The sequence below is a fragment of the Rutilus rutilus genome (assembly GCF_951802725.1).
Source record: "Rutilus rutilus genome assembly, chromosome: 1".
NCBI lineage: Eukaryota > Metazoa > Chordata > Actinopteri > Cypriniformes > Leuciscidae > Rutilus > Rutilus rutilus.
The window spans coordinates 65,554,939-65,573,146 of NC_140209.1; the positions used below are offsets into that span (position 1 = coordinate 65,554,939).

General features: G+C 38.3%; 1 protein-coding gene across 1 annotated transcript in view; it reads left to right on the plus strand.

Moving 5' to 3' along the window:
• LOC311295014 (NACHT, LRR and PYD domains-containing protein 12-like) overlaps window positions 1-18,208 on the plus strand; it is a 127,572-nt gene that overhangs the window by 54,082 nt on the left and 55,282 nt on the right. The gene's annotated exons all lie outside the window — the stretch shown is intronic.

Here is an 18,208-nt window from a genome sequence, read left to right on the forward strand (position 1 = left end):
AGCAGGTTTTGAAGAGCTGATCATGAAGGAGGCGAGGAGCTCAGAGTGATTAATGGCTGGACTGAAAGTTTGGAACAACAAACTACATAGTAGTATTGTCAAAATATCTATATTTTACCAGCTGCGCGTTCTCATTCTCTCATCTCAACGACAGCGAGTTTGACACACCCGCCTCCTCTCAGCGCGGGATTGCAGGTAGGCCTATTACGCATAATTTTATTAATACCTGCAAGTTTCTATGGCATATTTTAATGGCAAATGTCACGAACAATATTATAACGCGAGGGCACATTCATGTAATCGCAGAAAACTGGACGCGAGCTCTCAAATACGAACTGGACTCGGATATTGAGTGTGCGCTCTCGGACTGTGTGTCATATCATGTGCAATCGCGAATCTCTCCAAGTGGTTCTCACTGCAGACTCAAATGACGTCCAGCTCCAATCTCTCCATGCTCTTGAATTAAATGCTGTCAAAAGTTATGAAAAATCTAGTCTTTTTGCAAATTAAATTCAGTTTGAATTGAAATCAAGCTTCCTTGTGCTGTGTGTGAGCTATTGCAGCAGTTCACGTTACCCTATTGTAAAGACAAATACCCTGAGTGAGTAAATATTAGATTATTGTAATGGTTATTGATCAATGTTTAAATATGTAGCTGCTAAACAAAAGCCTAAATTAAAATCTCACCTTATAAAGTGGACGTGTCTCTTCAGAAGACTTGAATTAAACTTTTCCATTCAAATAGATTACTGTTACAATGAGTGTTGTGCTTTTCAATGCTTGAAAATAATGATTGCCTTGACAAAATGGATGGACAAAAATGTAGATATTAAAATATTTAGTATGTAGTAGTTTTCCCGATGGTATTAAAAATTATAGGCTAGGCCTACTGAATATTGACATATTTCAAGGTGTCATATTGAAGTTAGAAATTCCAGTATCCACTAATTAATGTCCTTTGACAATCAGGTAAAAACGTGTTAAAAGTAGCTATTTTCTACATAAATCTATGATTTTGTTGAATATTTTTATTGGTAATGCATTAACTATCGCCAGCTAAAAAGTAATTAGTAACTAGTACTCTGAGTAGTTTTTGAGAAGAGTAATTTGTACTTTTACTTAATTACTTTTTTGACACCAGTACTTTTACTTGTAATTGAGTATTATTTCAGCAATGTAACGGTACTTGTACTTGAGTACAAATTTTCAGTACTCTTTCCACCTCTGGCATTTGGATGATTCGTGGTCTTTTATGGCTTCCAGTTTTAGGTTTTTAATCCCAACAATGAAACTATTAGGCCCTGTTTACACGAGAACGCTCGCGGGTGAAAACGTAAAAATATTTTATCAAATGTGCCTTTCGTTTAGACGGCGACAGCGTTTTTGGGGCTTAAAAACCCAAAAAAGTGAAACCACCCTCCAGAGTGGAAATCTTAAAAACGCTCCACCGTCGCGTTTCAGGCGCCGTTCACATATCGCGCCTAAAACGCGTAGAAAACGCTAGGCGCGCCGCATTCTCATTTTTCCAAAGCGCTAGGGCTGTTGCGCTCCGGAGGCATCTGTCGTTGCTAAGCGTGGTTCTTGTCACGTGACCTACGGTGCGCTTGCGGCATTCTGAAAAGTTGAGATGTTTTTATCTCGATGCGGCGCGGACGCGCTTGGAAAAAACGAGCGCGTCGCTTCCATTATGAGCGCGCATACCGCGCGTCTACATTTGAAATAACGAACTTGAGCACGCAAAAGATGCGATATGTGAACAGGCCCTAATGGTGCGTTCACACGGACGCGAATAGCGCGTCAGGCGCGAGTGATTTCAATGTTAAGTCATTTTTATTTACCCGCCACGGTGGCCGGTAGGTGAAGCGAGTTTACCCGCCACAACACAAAATCACCCGCATTTGGCTGGTGGTGGGTGCTAATTTCCATCCCTGATGTATACTACGGGGGCTGTTGAATGCATGAATCTGATTGGTTGATGGGTGGTGAAAAAAAAAAAGATTCCCATATGAATTGTGATTCTATCTTCTGCAGATTTGCATCAATTCACAAATTTTACAAATCAATATTCTAAAGTGTTAAATTTCTTAAACTTCATTGTACTAAAAGTTATTAAGATGTTAGAGTGTTATTAATAACAATAAGCCACGAAAAAGGACTCTATGTGGTGCTCTCCAAGTGTGTCAGACTGCGTCCCGCATTATTACAAACCATGCCTCTACTAATCACGCCCCCTATCTCAAGTCACAATGAAACAGCCATTCGGAATGTTATACACATTCGAGCCCCTCCCTCTGAAATCATAATATATTTAAACCATTATATGACTAAAATCCACATTAGATCATGATCAGAATTTATTACATTTGATTGTTGTTTGAAAGTGAATTTTGAGAAAGTGTAATATTAATCTTTTAAATTGTGTTATGTAGTTTGAGAATATACGCTTCACTTTTGGTGTGAACGCCATAATAATGGCTGAATACAAACAAAAGAATAATGATACAAGAAAAATTAAGATTTTAGAGATATCATCCTCAGATTAGCAGCCTTGTGGCTTGTGGCTTCACTTTAATTGTGATTATAAATTGTTATACCACATCGACATTGATATTTTTATGAATTTAATATTTATATTCTTAATATTTTTGTGTATTATGTTTGAACTTGTATATCTCCATATTAATAACAGTCTGAGTAATTCTGAGTCTTGAACTGTAAACTCCCAAGTTTTATCTTTCCAAATATATGTTGATTATGTGTCGATCCAGAATGACTTATGAGCAGCAACCTTTTTATTTTGGATGTGTCATTTATGACCCACTTGCCAAAATGGGGGGGGTGTAGTAAGGGTTTTAGCCAATCAGTTTCCACATACTATAAAAAAAGTATAGTCTTGGTTTAACTAAAAAATAATTAAGGCAACTATTTGCTTCAGAATTATGAATAGTTTCAACTTAACTAATTTGTTTGACCAATTAGATTTACATAATAATAATATATAATAATAAATAAATATATATATATATATATATATATATATATGTGTGTGTGTGTGTGTGTGTGTGTGTGTGTGTGTGTGTGTGTGTGTATTTTGTACATTTTAAATAGCAATTTTAACCATAAAAATTAAAATGTGTGTGTATATAGTTTCACATATATTAGTTTTTTTTTTTAAACTATTTATAGGCCGCCTGCTATACAATTCAATTCAATTCAATTCAAAAAGCTTTATTGTCTATCCCCACAGGGGTAGAAAATTGTCTTTAGACAAGAGGCTCAACAAACAATGTACAACTAACAATACACAGCTAACAACAATACAATACAACAGACAACCACATAATTTAAGATAAACCCCTCCCCTATTTCCTATTTAAAATATCAACGGCCGTCGGAATAAAAGACTTCTTATATTTGGCCTTTTTCGCCAAAGGTACTTTAAATCGTCTACCAGACGGAAGTAAATCAAATGAGCTGTGCAGAGGATGGGCAGAGTCTGTCACAATAGCAGATGCTTTCCTTTTTACTGCCACAATATAAAGGTCAGACAGGGTTACTGTCTGATATAATATAGTATAATTTTACCAGCTATATTTATAATCCTTAGAAGTCTATTTTTGCATTTAACAGAAAGAGAGTTATACCAGGATACAATGTTGAAAGTAAGCACAGATTCGATAAGGGATTTATACACCAATCTAGGCTATTATCTAGGTAATATAGGCTATTGTTAGGCTATTATTATTTTATGGAGCACAGCACATAGCCTATGTCTACAAGGCACAACAAACCTGGTGTTCGTTAGATATATATATATATATATATATATATATATATATATATATATATATATATATATATTAGGGCTGTCAAATGATTAAAATTTTTAATCAAATTAATCCGAATTTTCAGTGGATTAATCAGGATTTATCACTATTTGCAATTACACCTGAATCCTAACCAATTTTTTTCTCAGAAATGCATACCAAAAGATAAATAACAGGACACAGATACATAATTTTCATATTATGTCTGTTTATTAACACAGCCAAATAATGGTGGTTTAAATCAAGCTGAAACATACTACACACCATAATATTTGTATTTGTAATGTCCCATCGCTTCCTCTTTGGCATTCCTCTTAACCAGGATGTACAATTTACAGTATTCAATTGAACAGAAAGCAATAAATGTAGTCAAATCATAACAGTGGCCTACCACATTTTTGCACAATTTGAGTCATCTGTTGCGTTTTTATGTGGAAAAAAACATTTTCAATAAAACTTTTAAATCAAACCAAAGAACAATCTTTTACCTTTTCCTCCATTCTTTAATCCAGTTGCTCAATAATCCAGTTGCTAACTACTATAACATGTTGCACTGAAACTGGTCTTTTTGTTTGAACATCACCTTTCAAATCTACTGAGCTTCATCATCTTTCAGCCAGTTGCTGAGGCAAACTAACTTGTTCACATTTTGATTCAAAATTCAGGAAAAATTCAGGAAAAATTTGATTCATTCGTTGCTATAGGAGAGGAAGAATTTACTAAACTCGTTAAATCATCTAAATCGACAACATGTATGTTAGACCCTATACCGACTAAGCTACTGAAAGAGATGCTTCCAGAGGTCATAGATCCTCTTCTTAATATCATTAATTCGTCTTTGTCTCTAGGATACGTACCAAAAAACTTTAAGCTGGCTATGATTAAACCGCTTGTTAAAAAAACGCAACTTGATCCTACAGAATTAGTCAATTACAGGTCGATCTCGAATCTACCTTTTCTGTCAAAGATATTAGAAAAGGCAGTATCCTCACAACTGTGTTCCTTTCTTGAAAGAAATGATATCTGCGAGGATTTCCAGTCCGGATTTAGACCGTACCATAGTACCAAGACAGCTCTCGTTAGAGTCACAAATGATTTGCTCTTATCATCCGATCGTGGTTGTATCTCGCTATTAGTGTTACTCGATCTTAGTGCTGCGTTTGACACCATTGACCACAACGTTCTTTTAAATAGATTAGAACATTATGTTGGCATTACGGGAAATGCACTAGCATGGTTTAAATCATACTTATCTGACCGTTATCAGTTTGTAGCAGTAAATGATGAGATGTCTTATCAATCACAAGTTCAGTATGGCGTACCACAGGGCTCAGTACTAGGACCGCTGCTGTTCACTCTGTACATGTTACCATTAGGAGATATCATTAGGAAACATGAAATTAGCTTTCACTGTTATGCTGACGATACTCAGCTGTATATTTCTTCAAAACCTAACGAAACTTATCAATTCACAAAATTAACAGAATGCATAGCGGATATAAAAAATTGGATGACTCGTAATTTCCTACTTCTAAATTCTGAAAAAACAGAGTTTCTAATTATTGGACAAAAAACTTCCTCACGTAATAACCTAGAATACTGTCTAACACTCGATGGCTGCTCTGTTAAGTCTTCGTCGTCGGTTAGGAACCTGGGTGTGCTCTTTGATACCAGAGCATGTGAGCGGAGTGGAGCGGTGAGAATCTCCGCTCATCGCTCACTGAACTGTTCACCCCTCCGCTCCCCCGCTCAAAGCTACATCAGGCCGCTCCGCTCATTTTCGCTCAGCGCTCAACGCAGTTTGCTTCGCGCTCCACTCAAATCACCCCCCGCTCGCTCCAAAAAAGGAAAAAAAATCTACATGTATATCACTTGTAGCGGTCCCCAACCTTTTTTGCGCCACGGACCGGTTTAAAATCAGACAATATCAGACACGGACCGGCCTTCAAGGTGTGTGGCGGATAAATACAACAAAAATGATTAAAATGATACGACTGGCATAAAAACTGGGGTATTTTTTTTAAATAGCCTATAATAATAAACGTGAATCCAATGTGTAGGCTTACTCGCAACTTTATTAACAGCGTCCTCTAACATCGCGCAGGCAAATGAGAAAGTCTGAAAACAAACAAAATGCCCCCAAAAGAAAAAAAATCTCTATGTTTTCAGTGCTGATGCGTTCACGTAACATGTAAGGGCACCTAAAAGCTGTCACAACGAACCGGCAAAATGATTATGAATATGTAAAATATAGCAGAAGACATTTTAATTTTTTTATGTCTGTCGGCTGGAAAGATGCTGACTCGTGATCTTCGCAGTAGTGAACGCGCCTGAGAGAAATGCACATTTCATACGGGAGAGCAGTCTGTTTTCTTTCGTTTTGAATTGTTCTGTTTAAAAGTAGACATTTCAAGCTTTATATATATGTCTCAGGACAGGTGTGTGAGGCAAGTAGGCTATACGCTGGTTCATTCATGAGACAAACTCCAGGTTCACGCCGGCGCCTTCGTATCGTGGTTATCTATTTTCTAATATATTTAGCCTACTTCTTATTAAATCCAGACAATGGTTGATGAAACCTTGATTAAAATTAAGATACAATTAATACAAAACGAAATTAATTTTAAAGACAGGCTTTGTGCTTTCTGTCTGAGGTCTGAGTGAAAGTTTTAAAGCAGTCTTATGCCGCTTTCAGAGCGCTCACGTCCGTAATGGAGAACTGTCCCGTCCATAACATTTTTTTTTTTTTTTGTATAAATTTCTAAATAAATGTGACTTATAGTCCAGTGCGAGGCTAGGCCTATGTTTTTTCTTCTTCATGGCGCATTTTTTGACTGATGCGCCTTATAGGCTACTCCGGAGCGACTTATATTGATAGGCTACACCTGTATGAATTCTCATTTTACTTTTTGAACTCCATTATTGAGCCGAGTTTTGCCTGAAAATAGTCTACTGTTGATGACTGTGCAAGACAAATGGATTCAGGGTCAGGCTTGACTGAGCATGCTTCAGACTCGTGGTGTGAGCGGAGCGGAGCGAAATTGGAGCGGGAAATGCGACGCTCCGTCCTTTTGAAATTGCCGCTCTGCGCTCTGTCCAAGATCCGCCCGCTCGCGCTCCCCGCTCGCTCCCGCTCCACTCCGCTCACATGCTCTGTTTGATACCAATCTTTCATTTGAAAGTCACGTGTCTAGTATCTGTAAAACTGCATTTTTCCATCTTAAAAATATATCTAAATTACGCCATATGCTCTCATTGACAAATGCGGAACAATTAGTTCATGCGTTCATGACCTCAAGGCTAGATTATTGTAATGCTCTACTGGGTGGTTGCCCTGCATGCTTAATAAAAAAACTACAGCTGGTTCAAAACGCAGCAGCTCGAGTTCTTACCAGAACCAGGAAGTATGACCATATTAGCCCAGTTCTGTCAAAACTGCATTGGCTCCCTATTAAAATAAATTTTAATAAATATTTCGCATAAATTTTAAAATATTGCTGATTACTTACAAAGCACTAAATGGTTTAGCTCCGCAGTACTTGAGCGAGCTCTTAACGCATTATAGTCCGTCACGTCTATTGCGATCTCAAAATTCCGGCCAGTTACTAATACCTAGAATATCAAAATCGACTGCTGGCGGTAGATCCTTTTCCTATTTAGCACCAAAACTCTGGAACAGTCTTCCTACCATTGTCCGGGAAGCAGACACACTCTGTCAGTTCAAAGCTAGACTAAAAACACATCTCTTTGACCTAGCTTTCACATAATACATTATAGACTTCTATAATTTAATGTTAGGCTGCATAGATTAGGTCAGCCGGAACCGGGAACACTTCCCATAAATCCTGATGTACTCGTTACATCATGAGAAGAATGGCATCTACGCTAATTTTAGTGTCTGTGTTTATCCCGAGGTTTTCCTGCAGCCTGCCGGATACAGGCCGTATCCAGATCTGACGAAGGACCTTCGCCTGGACCGATGACAACGCAGTGCTGAAGTGCCAACTAGTCTCTCCCTATGGAGGATCCCTCTACCACTATACAGATAAAGCGTTGTCGGGAAAATTCGTTTTGCATTCCTACCCCAAAGCAACAAAATAAAATAAAATTCTTTATCAAAATTTATAAGGAAAGACAAGTACTTTGTTTAGGCTTGGCTTGTAGGGAATTCCAAACCGGCGTATATTCAAACGCACATAACTATAGAACCCTTTCTAAATGCGCATGTGAACGCCATCAGCGTTTCTCACAGGTTCGCGTTTAAAGTCTGTGTAGAGGGAATGGTGTCGTCTTAGCGGCCCCTAATTTAATAACAAATGATCGTTGCGACGGAAGCAAATCAATCAAAACTAACTTTAGATGGAAAATAACTTAACTCTGCTATAAAGCCAAAACAATCTCTGTTACCTTAAATTATACGCTTAGCTCTGTGAAGCTGCTTTGAAACAATCTACGTTGTTAAAAGCGCTATATAAATGAAGATGACTTGACTTGACTTGACATTTTCAGAAAGTAAAGCTGACCTTTTCTTGTTCACAATGTGACCTGCAACTGAGAAAAGTCATTCACAGGGAACAGTGGTTGCAGGAGTGGCTAGATATTTGTGAGCTAGTGAGGCCAGCTTCTCATGGGCTCCTGAATGAGATGCCCACCACCTCAAGGGGCAGTCCTCCAATTTAATGGTGGGCTCTGCTCTGTACCTCTGTATGGCAGGTTGGACCTCTTCATCTTCTGATTCTGAATCTGAGCCCATTTGCAGAAGGCTGATTTTCTTCCTGGGTGTCCCATCATCATGTGTCTGTGAAGACTTTCTGGGTGATTCTTGTTGCAGCATCCCTTCAAGTGTGGTCCACACCGCTTCCCTGTCTGTCTTGGGCAGGCATTTCAAGTCTTTGAAACGAGGATCCAAAACTGTAGCAATCTGGAGCCATGCATTGTTGAGCTGTTCTTGACGGGATGCTAGGTCCTCCTTGAACTTGGTCTTGAATCTCACCTCATATGCAGGGTCCTCATCACAGGCTTCCATCTTGAGACGCAAGTGGCAGAGAGAAGGTAGTACCACAGAACAGGAGAAATAGGTCTCTCCACCCAGGAGCTCAGTTACATACCTACGCACACAAACACACACATGCACACAGAGACAGTGTATTATTAGAACACTGGTTATCAACATACTATTATTATTATTATTATTATTATTATCATCATCATTATTATTATTATTTTTTACATACATAGTGTTAATTTCGCCACCTATTTTTAATTTAGTCTTAGTCTTAGTCTTGTGCCAAATGTCCTTGTTAGTTTTAGTCATATTTAGTCATTCACATATCTTTTTTGTTAGTTTCTTGATAACAGACCGCTGCTAACTATAACACACCATTGCCATGAAAAACAGAGCGTTGCCATGAACACACAGGATTCTAACCGTAGAGACGGAGCGCACTATTTTCTTTAGCGGAAGCAATACAATCGTTTTTAAATCAATAAACTCCTTTTTAAATCATAATTTTGTGTCAAATTATTGATTTATTTCGTAGGTAGCAATGTAATGAGCGGGATCCGAACTCGTTCTGAATATTTAAAAGGTGTAACAGCTGATGAAAAAGCAGAGACGATTGTAGACGAAAATTAAGAGAGATTTTATCTTAGTTTTTATTTTATGCAAAACATTTTCGTCTCATCTTTTTTCGTCAACAATAATGCATGTTAATTTAGTCTTAGTCAGCGTTTTTGGACAGTGATGCAGTCTTGCCATCGTCTCGTTTTAGTCATGAAAAAAAAGGTCGTTGACGAACATATTTCGTCTCGTCTGACGAAATTAACACTAACGTTACATACATACATGTTATTGATATTTGACTTGGTTTAATTCATTCCAGAAAATAATCAAAGCAATGTTATTTGATAAGTTACAGACTGATTTACCTGCATGGCTCTAGAAGTGTCTCCAGCCTCTGCAGTTTATCCCACTCTGCTGCGGTCGGCAAAACGAGTTTGTGCTCCTGATTGTCCAGGGCTGCGATGACAGCCTCTTTATTTCTGCTCACGCGCTTGACCATTTCCAGCGTCGAATTCCAACGTGTTGGAACATCCTGGATCAATGGCTCTTGCTTCTTTCCCAGGCTGACTTGTTGTGCTTGAAGCTCCGCAGCATTTGCTGGGCTGTGCTTAAAATGACCGACAACTTTGCGAGCCTTGGCCAAAGCATTTACAAAGCCGCTGTCAGCAAGACTCACTGTGACACTTCTCTGCACCATGTGAGCGACACAGTTCATGTGTTCATAGCGTGTAAGTCGAATTGCGGCAACCATGTTGCGTGCACTGTCAGTCCCAATGGTTGTCGTCTTGCCCTCGATGTCCCACTTACGTGCAACAGACAGGAACTGTTCTTTACAAGCCTCCGCAAAATGACACTCCTCAGTTTTTAATATAGTCAGCGCAAAAGACTTCAGTTCCCACGTGTCACTGATGAAATGTGCAGTTACTCCGAGGTAATTGTTGTTACTCACTGATGTCCAATGGTCTCCTGTCAGGGCGATATGATTTACTTGAGCCAAGACCTCTTTCCTTTTTCCTTTTTCGTTTTCATAGAGCTCGTGGATTTTCGTCATAACTGTGGCTCTTGACGGTGGCTTATAGGATGAGTCTTGAGATGCCACTTGCAAAACATCAAGGAAACCTGAGTCTTCTACAATGCTTATGGGTCTACAATCCTTTGCAATCCATTTTGCTATTGTGTTGGCCAAATTATCTGAGGTTGATTTTGTTAATGGCCTGCGAACATTCAGCGTGGTCTGGCGCAAACCACTTGCTGAACCTGACGGCCCAGCAAACGCATGTTTGGCGTTGACATGGTACCTCAAGCTTGAACAGCTCCGGTGAAATTGAAACTCCTTGTTACAAATCTTGCAAATAACCTTGTACTTGTTAACTGTACCATCATCATTATTTTTATATTTGAATCCGTCAATAGGCCCACTTTGCTCACCTTGCTCCATCTCGCCTCTAGCTCCCAACCACTTCCCTGACTTTCCTGACCTGAATAATTTGTCACACTGCGCATGCGTGAAATGCGTTAAAATTTTTTACGTAATTAACAACAAACAACTAATTAACGTCGTTAACGCGCTATTTTTGACAGCCCTAATATATATATATATAATATATATAATGTATATATGTATATATATATATACATATTATAAGTGTACACAAATAAAAGAATACATTTAACAGTTTTGAATGACGTATAACACTTATATGTAAGATCAAAATCGACAGAGTATTTTGAGTCTCTTTTGCACTGATAAGAAAAAAAGCGAGCAGATCACGCCGGCCTGATGCCGACCCCAAGGGGTTAAGTAATTAACTTTACTCATAAACTCAACTCAATACTTTGTGTAGCAGATACAGTTCAATTGAGTGAAAGTAACTCAGGTGAATACACATTAGTGTAACATAGTAAATACAGACCCTTTCCAAAAAATTAGAATATCATGGAAAAGTTTATTTATATCCATAATTACATTCAAAACGTTAAACTTCCATAGATTATAGATTCAGGGCCCACAACTTAAACGATTTCAAGTATTTAGTTGTTTATTTGTATGTATTTAGTTGTTTATTTGGGCTTCCAGCTCATAAAACCCACGAAAACAGGATTTTATTTGGTGGGTTTTATGAGCTGGAAGCCCAAATTATGTACAAATAAACAACTAAATACTTGAAATCGTTAAGTTGTGGGCCCTGAAACTATAATCTATGGAATTTTAACGTTTTGAATGGAATTATGGAAATAAACTTTTCCATGATATTCACATTTTTTGAAAAGGGTCTGTATAGTTTCACAAATTTTTCAATAAATCCAATATATTATTCAATATATTCGATACGATACCGATTTCTTAAGCCAACGATTCGATTATTTTTCGATACTTCAGAATTCCCCGCGATACGATTCGATTCGATTCGATACGATTCAATACTAGATTTTTACATGATATCGATTACGTTTCAAATAAATGAACAAAAATAATAAATAATTTGCCTTTTATTGAGAATACAGAATACAATTGCATGTCACAAAGAAATTGTTTTTCCACCTCCACGAGATAAGTGTTGTTCATTATGTCGCCTTGTTGAGGTAAATTGTAGTTTTCCTTGCTTTACCCCGGTCTTAAAGTAAAAAAAGATAGTACATAATTAAATTAAATTAAATACATTTATGGTGAGATTACTACAATTTATTTAATTAAACGCATTTATGGTGAAATTACTACATTTTCATGTCAATCTGTGTTCATTTTGACCACGAAACATGCGCTGTCACTTTTATTCAGCGCGTGCAGCACAGCAGAAATAGACTCGGTGCAGAAACGATCTCTGCACTGCTGTATAGCCTATGCACCGCAACTGGAACGGATAAACGGACCGCAACCGCGTGCAGTGTGAAAGCTCTGACCTGTTAACATGGGCACTGAAAAAAATTCGCACCGCAAGCGGAGTATGAGTGAAACGGGCGCAATCAGACAAACGGCAACTCTTACCACTGCTCCATCTGTTTTCCTGAAGCCAAAATACATCCACACGACCACACCCATGACTTGACGCCGACTGGAGTGTGTAACATTTCACTGTCATTGCCAGCTCGCTCTGACGGATTCATCGCTCTTGAAAGTCAGACTCAACAATGTGTGTGAACATAGTTTGTGAAACGTAAGTAACGCGTGTGAAGCGGTGTGAAGTAGAAGACAATAATGAGGTTAGTGCCACCCGCAGCTTAGTAGGTTGTATGCATATGTCGGAGCAGATGCTGAAAATAGACAGGCGGCAAAATAAACACATTAATCGATACTCTTGCGGACGCATCGATGCATCGAATCGTCGGCTGTATAATTGATGCATCGATACGAATCGATTAATATTTACACCCCTACCGCGAGGTACACCCGGCTGCAACGCATCGTATTCGTCGTCATCTTAAAGGGATACTTCACCTCTGGGAAGATGAATGTGTATTTAAAATAGGTCATTTAAGTAGTAGAAATGTGAAGACATTTTTGAATTTGGAGCTTTCTAGACTGAGAAAAGCCAGAAAATGTATTTTTGGCTTATGTGGATGAAAGACAACAACTCCCAGAATGCACTTGCTTCGCTGCCTTAGGAGGCCACGCCTACCGGTAAGAGTGCGCAGATGAGAACAACAAAGCTAGCCTACGTGATGAGTTTGCGAGGGATTTAGAGATCGTCCAAAATGTCCGGGATTCGGCTTTTGCGTTCTACAGTCGCCATTCATCATGTTTACTGTGGCGAGCAGGACGAGGCTGACGGCCGCGGGAGAACGGCGGGAGGCCGGTGGCGTCATTACTGAGACGCGCCGGGTCTCGCATCTCTCACGGAGGAGCGGGAATTTTTCTTAGCAATGGTAAAACGCACATCAACCGATCACTTGTTTAGCGTTCATGTAAACACTACATTCAGATTCACCAATCGGAATGAATTCAGTTAGATTGAAACAAAAGGTGTGCATGCATGTAAACAAGGAATAGCGACCGCAGAAAGCAAAAGCTGAATCCCGTAACGTTACATCTTGAACGATCTCGCCCGCCGGACAAGTCCGGGAAAAGGAGGATGGTTACTTACTCAGCTTTCTCCTACTATTCAGCTTTCTCCACAGAACAAGAGCCTGCTAGCTTAGCTTCCAAAGAAAGACGGCTGACACTGTGTACATTCTGACTGAGTGAGATCCCACCCTGTATGGGCGGGCTGAAAACATGCGGAACAACGCCATCTACTGGCTGTAGTCTTTAGCCTCTGTCCAGAAAATCCTCCGATGACGCAAAATGACGATTTTTGCGTCATCGGAGGATTTTTTCCAGACAAAAAATACATAAATCTCTTGTCTCAGGGGGATATGAGGGTGGAAAGCATGGTAATTTGAAAATACTACAGGTTTTCTACTAATACAAAGCTTAATGCTAAATCCTGAAGTAACCCTTTAAGTAAACACGGCTGAAAGTGAAAGCTGGTGAAAAAGATCGGTGCAACATCCATTATTTGGACTTGGTTCGGATTTAAGTCGTCCGACGAGCAGCAGCAAACTATATAGACAGAGTGTGTGGGGTAACAGTTCGGTAAGTTAACACACGACTAATCCGTTCTACCACCTCAAATTCAAAACGAAACATATCACTGAATACCAGCGCGCGCGTATTTTTCCCAATATATCTTAGTGGTGTAGCACATAATCTCTGTCTGTGCCCGATTTTAAGAATCATTGTTGTGTTTCTTTTTAACTGAAAAGACATCAGTTAGACAATATTCTAATTTTAAATTTGGGGTTTCATAAGCTCCAAGCCATAATAAACATTAGACCTACTTAAGTCTCTGCAGCTAGTGTACTTAAATTTTATTTATCTGCAAAATTATGTTGTATACTTACAGTTTTGCACAATATACAGTATGTTCTCAAAACTACATACACCCTTTAAATAAATAAAAAAATACATTTAGCAGTTGTTTAGCAGGGTCTGTGTAACCTGTTCTGAAATGGCTTTATTATAATATATATCGTTATCGCAAGAGGCTGCAATGTATATCACAATATGGATTTTAGGCCATATCGCCCATCCCTAATTGATAGCCTATAGTAGTTTATAATAACATAGGCCTGCCTAATGTTGCCTGCGGATTAGGGCTGCACGATATTGGAAAAAAATTACATTGCGATATTTTTTTCCCAACGATATATATTGCGATATTGAGAGCCATCAATCCAGGCTAAAGTCAATAATTACCATTCCATGATATTAATAATTTCACTAATCAGCAAGCTTCATTACAATTAATATTTCATTCATTCATTAATATTTTATTCCAAAATTAGAACATTTCTGTAAACACAAAAGCAGAACACATTTTTAAATAAAACAGCAGCTTTACACCAACCCCCCTGATTGGTTTACAACAATATAACTTAAAATAAATATATGTTTTATAAAACAACTTATAAGCATTTTGGTTCACAATCTTTTAAGTCAACTTTTCTTAGCCAAAGTGCCAAAGTAAAACAGTGTTGGTGTTGGTCAACATAATCATGGCTAAATATATGAAATAAACAAAATGAAATAAAACGTTAATATATTTTGTATTAAATCTTCTAAACAGATTAGAGAACATATTTCTATAAACAGAAAAGCCGAACACATTTAAACAGCAGCTTTACAACACCAACCCCCCTGATTGGTTCATAACGTAACTTAAAATAAATATATTTTTTATAAAACAACTTATAAGCATTTTGGTTCACAATCTTTTGTTTTTAAGTCAACTTTTCTTAGCAAAAGTGCCAAAGTAAAACAGTGTTCATAATCATGGCTAAACAAAATTAAATAAAACTTCTAAACTGAGTATTCTTTAGCATGATCATGATCATGCATGCTTATGTATGCTGTATGCTTTGCTTACTCACTCAAGGTTTTTAGCTAAGAACACAAGTCTATCAACCTTTGCAGGCTTGAGACAGGTTCGTTGGCAAGTGACGATGTTGCACTAGTACTGAAAAGTCTCTCTGACGGCGAGCTTGTCGCAGGAATACACAGGTATTTGCGGGCAAGTCTGGCAAGATGAGGAAAGCTTAGTTTGTGTACTTTCCACCATGCAAGTGGATCCTCCTCTTTGTCTATTGGAGGTGTTAGCAGGTAGGTGTTTAACTCTGCTTCCAAAGCATCCTTTAGGGTCAGAGAGGAATCACCCTTTGCTGCAGTTTCACTCTGTTTAAAGAAGCTTCCCAATGACTTCTTTGCTTTCTTTGCCTGGGATGCACTGGTAACGTTGGGCTCCACGTCAGTGCTGCAGCTTGATTTCTCCTGGCATTCCATCATCTGTGATGCCTAGGGTTGGGAACCGAGAACCGGTTCTTATCCAGAACCGGTAGTGTTTTTGAAAAAATACCGGAACCGTGCGAAATTCCTAAGTTTCGGTTCCGAAAACGGTTCTGGTGCGCTGTTTGAGTGAAGTGCTGGGAGCTTATCCTTTAATAGCGACGTCTCACCTCATATTAAAATAGTAATGAATAAAGCCCTCGCGCTCCTCAAATACGTTTTGCGTCAGATATCAACGGAGAGAGATAGAGAGTAGTAAAGACAGTAGAGCTGCACGATTAATCTTTAAAAGATCTCGATTCAAACACCCACGCGATCTTATTCCTAAATTACAAAAACCTCACCCCTGAACATTAAAATCTGTTTGCGCTGTCGTTGACCCAGAGAGAGCAGTTGTCAATATGAAACAGCTTTACAATCACACAGTATTTCTGTTACAAATATTCAAATGATCACAGATGTACTGAGATAAAAGTTTATAATTAGAGTATAAACACGGGAGGTCTACGACAACCAAAATAGAGTAAATCACCTTTTGAAAGTTGCTGCCTTCAAATAACGAGTGTATCGATTACATCTGATGCTTCAAAACATTCATAAAGTCCGTAACTTTTTTGTGTTCAAAATGTACAAAATGTATACAATGAGCGCATCATGAATGCCTTTTTTTCAAACCGTGGTTTTGTCTTATCCTGAATTACTACGTTAAGCCTGCAATAAGCGTTTATACTCGGACTATAGCTTGCGGATCGCAGCCGTTGCGGAGTAGCCCAGTACCTGCGTGACTCGTCATAGACATAAATAGAGAGAAGTAGCTCCGGCAACAATGTTCTTCCGCAGGACGCATGCAGTTGTGTTTATTAACTGCTAGAGCGCTGATTTGTCCAGTAATGAAACAAGTAAAGTCTTTATGAATCATTCAAAACGATTTTAAAAATAATTTGTTCTACACACATATTACATGGGTGTTCAAGCATATTCTACCCCTTCTGAGAGGGTATTCTCCACTGCTGGAGATACAATAAGCTAGGAGAGGTCCCAAATTATTCTAGAGAATGCAGAAATTTTTATTTTCAAAAATTGCAAAACTAATATGTTGAATTTGTTGACATTACCAGTGTGTTAAACTCATTTGGGATTTTTCCCTTTCTACTATTTTTTTATTAGTTGTTTTAATATTTTTTAATGAATGGGAACCGGAACCGGAACCGGAATCGTTTGGTGGAACCGGAATCGGAACCGGAACCGGAAAATTTCTTACGATTCCCAACCCTAGTGATGCCACTCTGGCCTTAACTTGGGTCTTCTTGTCTGCAATGATGTAGTCCATCTTGAACCGGGGGTCCAAAAAAGATGCCATATCTAGCAGCTTCTGAGTATCATCATCTTCGTATTTCTCGTTGAGGTAGATCAGCATCTTCTTCTTTACAGTGTGTGCAGAATTATTAGGCACGTTGATTTTCTGATCATATTTTATTTCAAGGAACATTTTGCTAATTCCAAACCATATTAATCTTAATAACTACTATTAATTTTGTATTTAATCATGTGTAAGTGATTATATAATTGTTCATGAAGGCTGGAAATGAAAATGCCTTATTTTCAGATGTGCAGAATTATTAAGTAAGTTTTCTTTTACAGATAAAATAAGCCAAAAAAGAGATTTAACAAAGACTGAAAAGTCAAAAATTATTAAATGCCCATGAGAACAATGCGATACTAATGCAATACTAGAGATTGCAGTTAAGGCATGACCATTGGACAGTGAAATGCTCATTGGGTCAGCAGGGTCAGACAAATACAGGTGGAGAAGAAAAAACACATGTTAACTGCAAAAGAATGAAGAATTATGGTGAAGAATTAAGTGTGAAACCATCAGGAACCCTTTAGTCTTCAGCGCCACCATTTTCCAGAACTGCAACCTGCCTGGAGTCTCCAGAAGAGCAAGGTGTCAGGGTCTCAGAGACTTGGGTTAGGCAAAGAATCCTAAAAAATGACCCCCACTTAATAAGAATCACAAGCTGAAGTGTTGTGAAATACATGAAGACATCCATGTTTTTTTATAGGCTTTATAGACAGACAGATTGAGAGTGACTCTTGAAGGACCAGCACCACATCCTCTTCTACCACTGATTGAAGAATTCATCTTCCAGAATACGTTTTAATAAGTTTTGTGAGTTAATTTTTAGTCCATCTCTGCAAAACAGACTTCAGTGTAGGAGATGAACTAAAAATAAACTCACAAAACTTAATAAAACGTATTCTGGAAGATGAATTCTTCAATTAGTGGTAGAAGAGGATGTGGTGCTGGTCCTTCAAGAGTCACTCTCAATCTGTCTGTCTATAAAGCCTATAAAAAAAAACAGTCTTCATGTATTTTATTACACTTCAGCTTGTGAGTCTTATTATTAAGTGGGGGTCATTTTTTAGGATTCTTTGCCTAACCCAAGTCTCTGTGATCCTGACACCTTGCTCTTCTGGAGACTACAGGTAGGT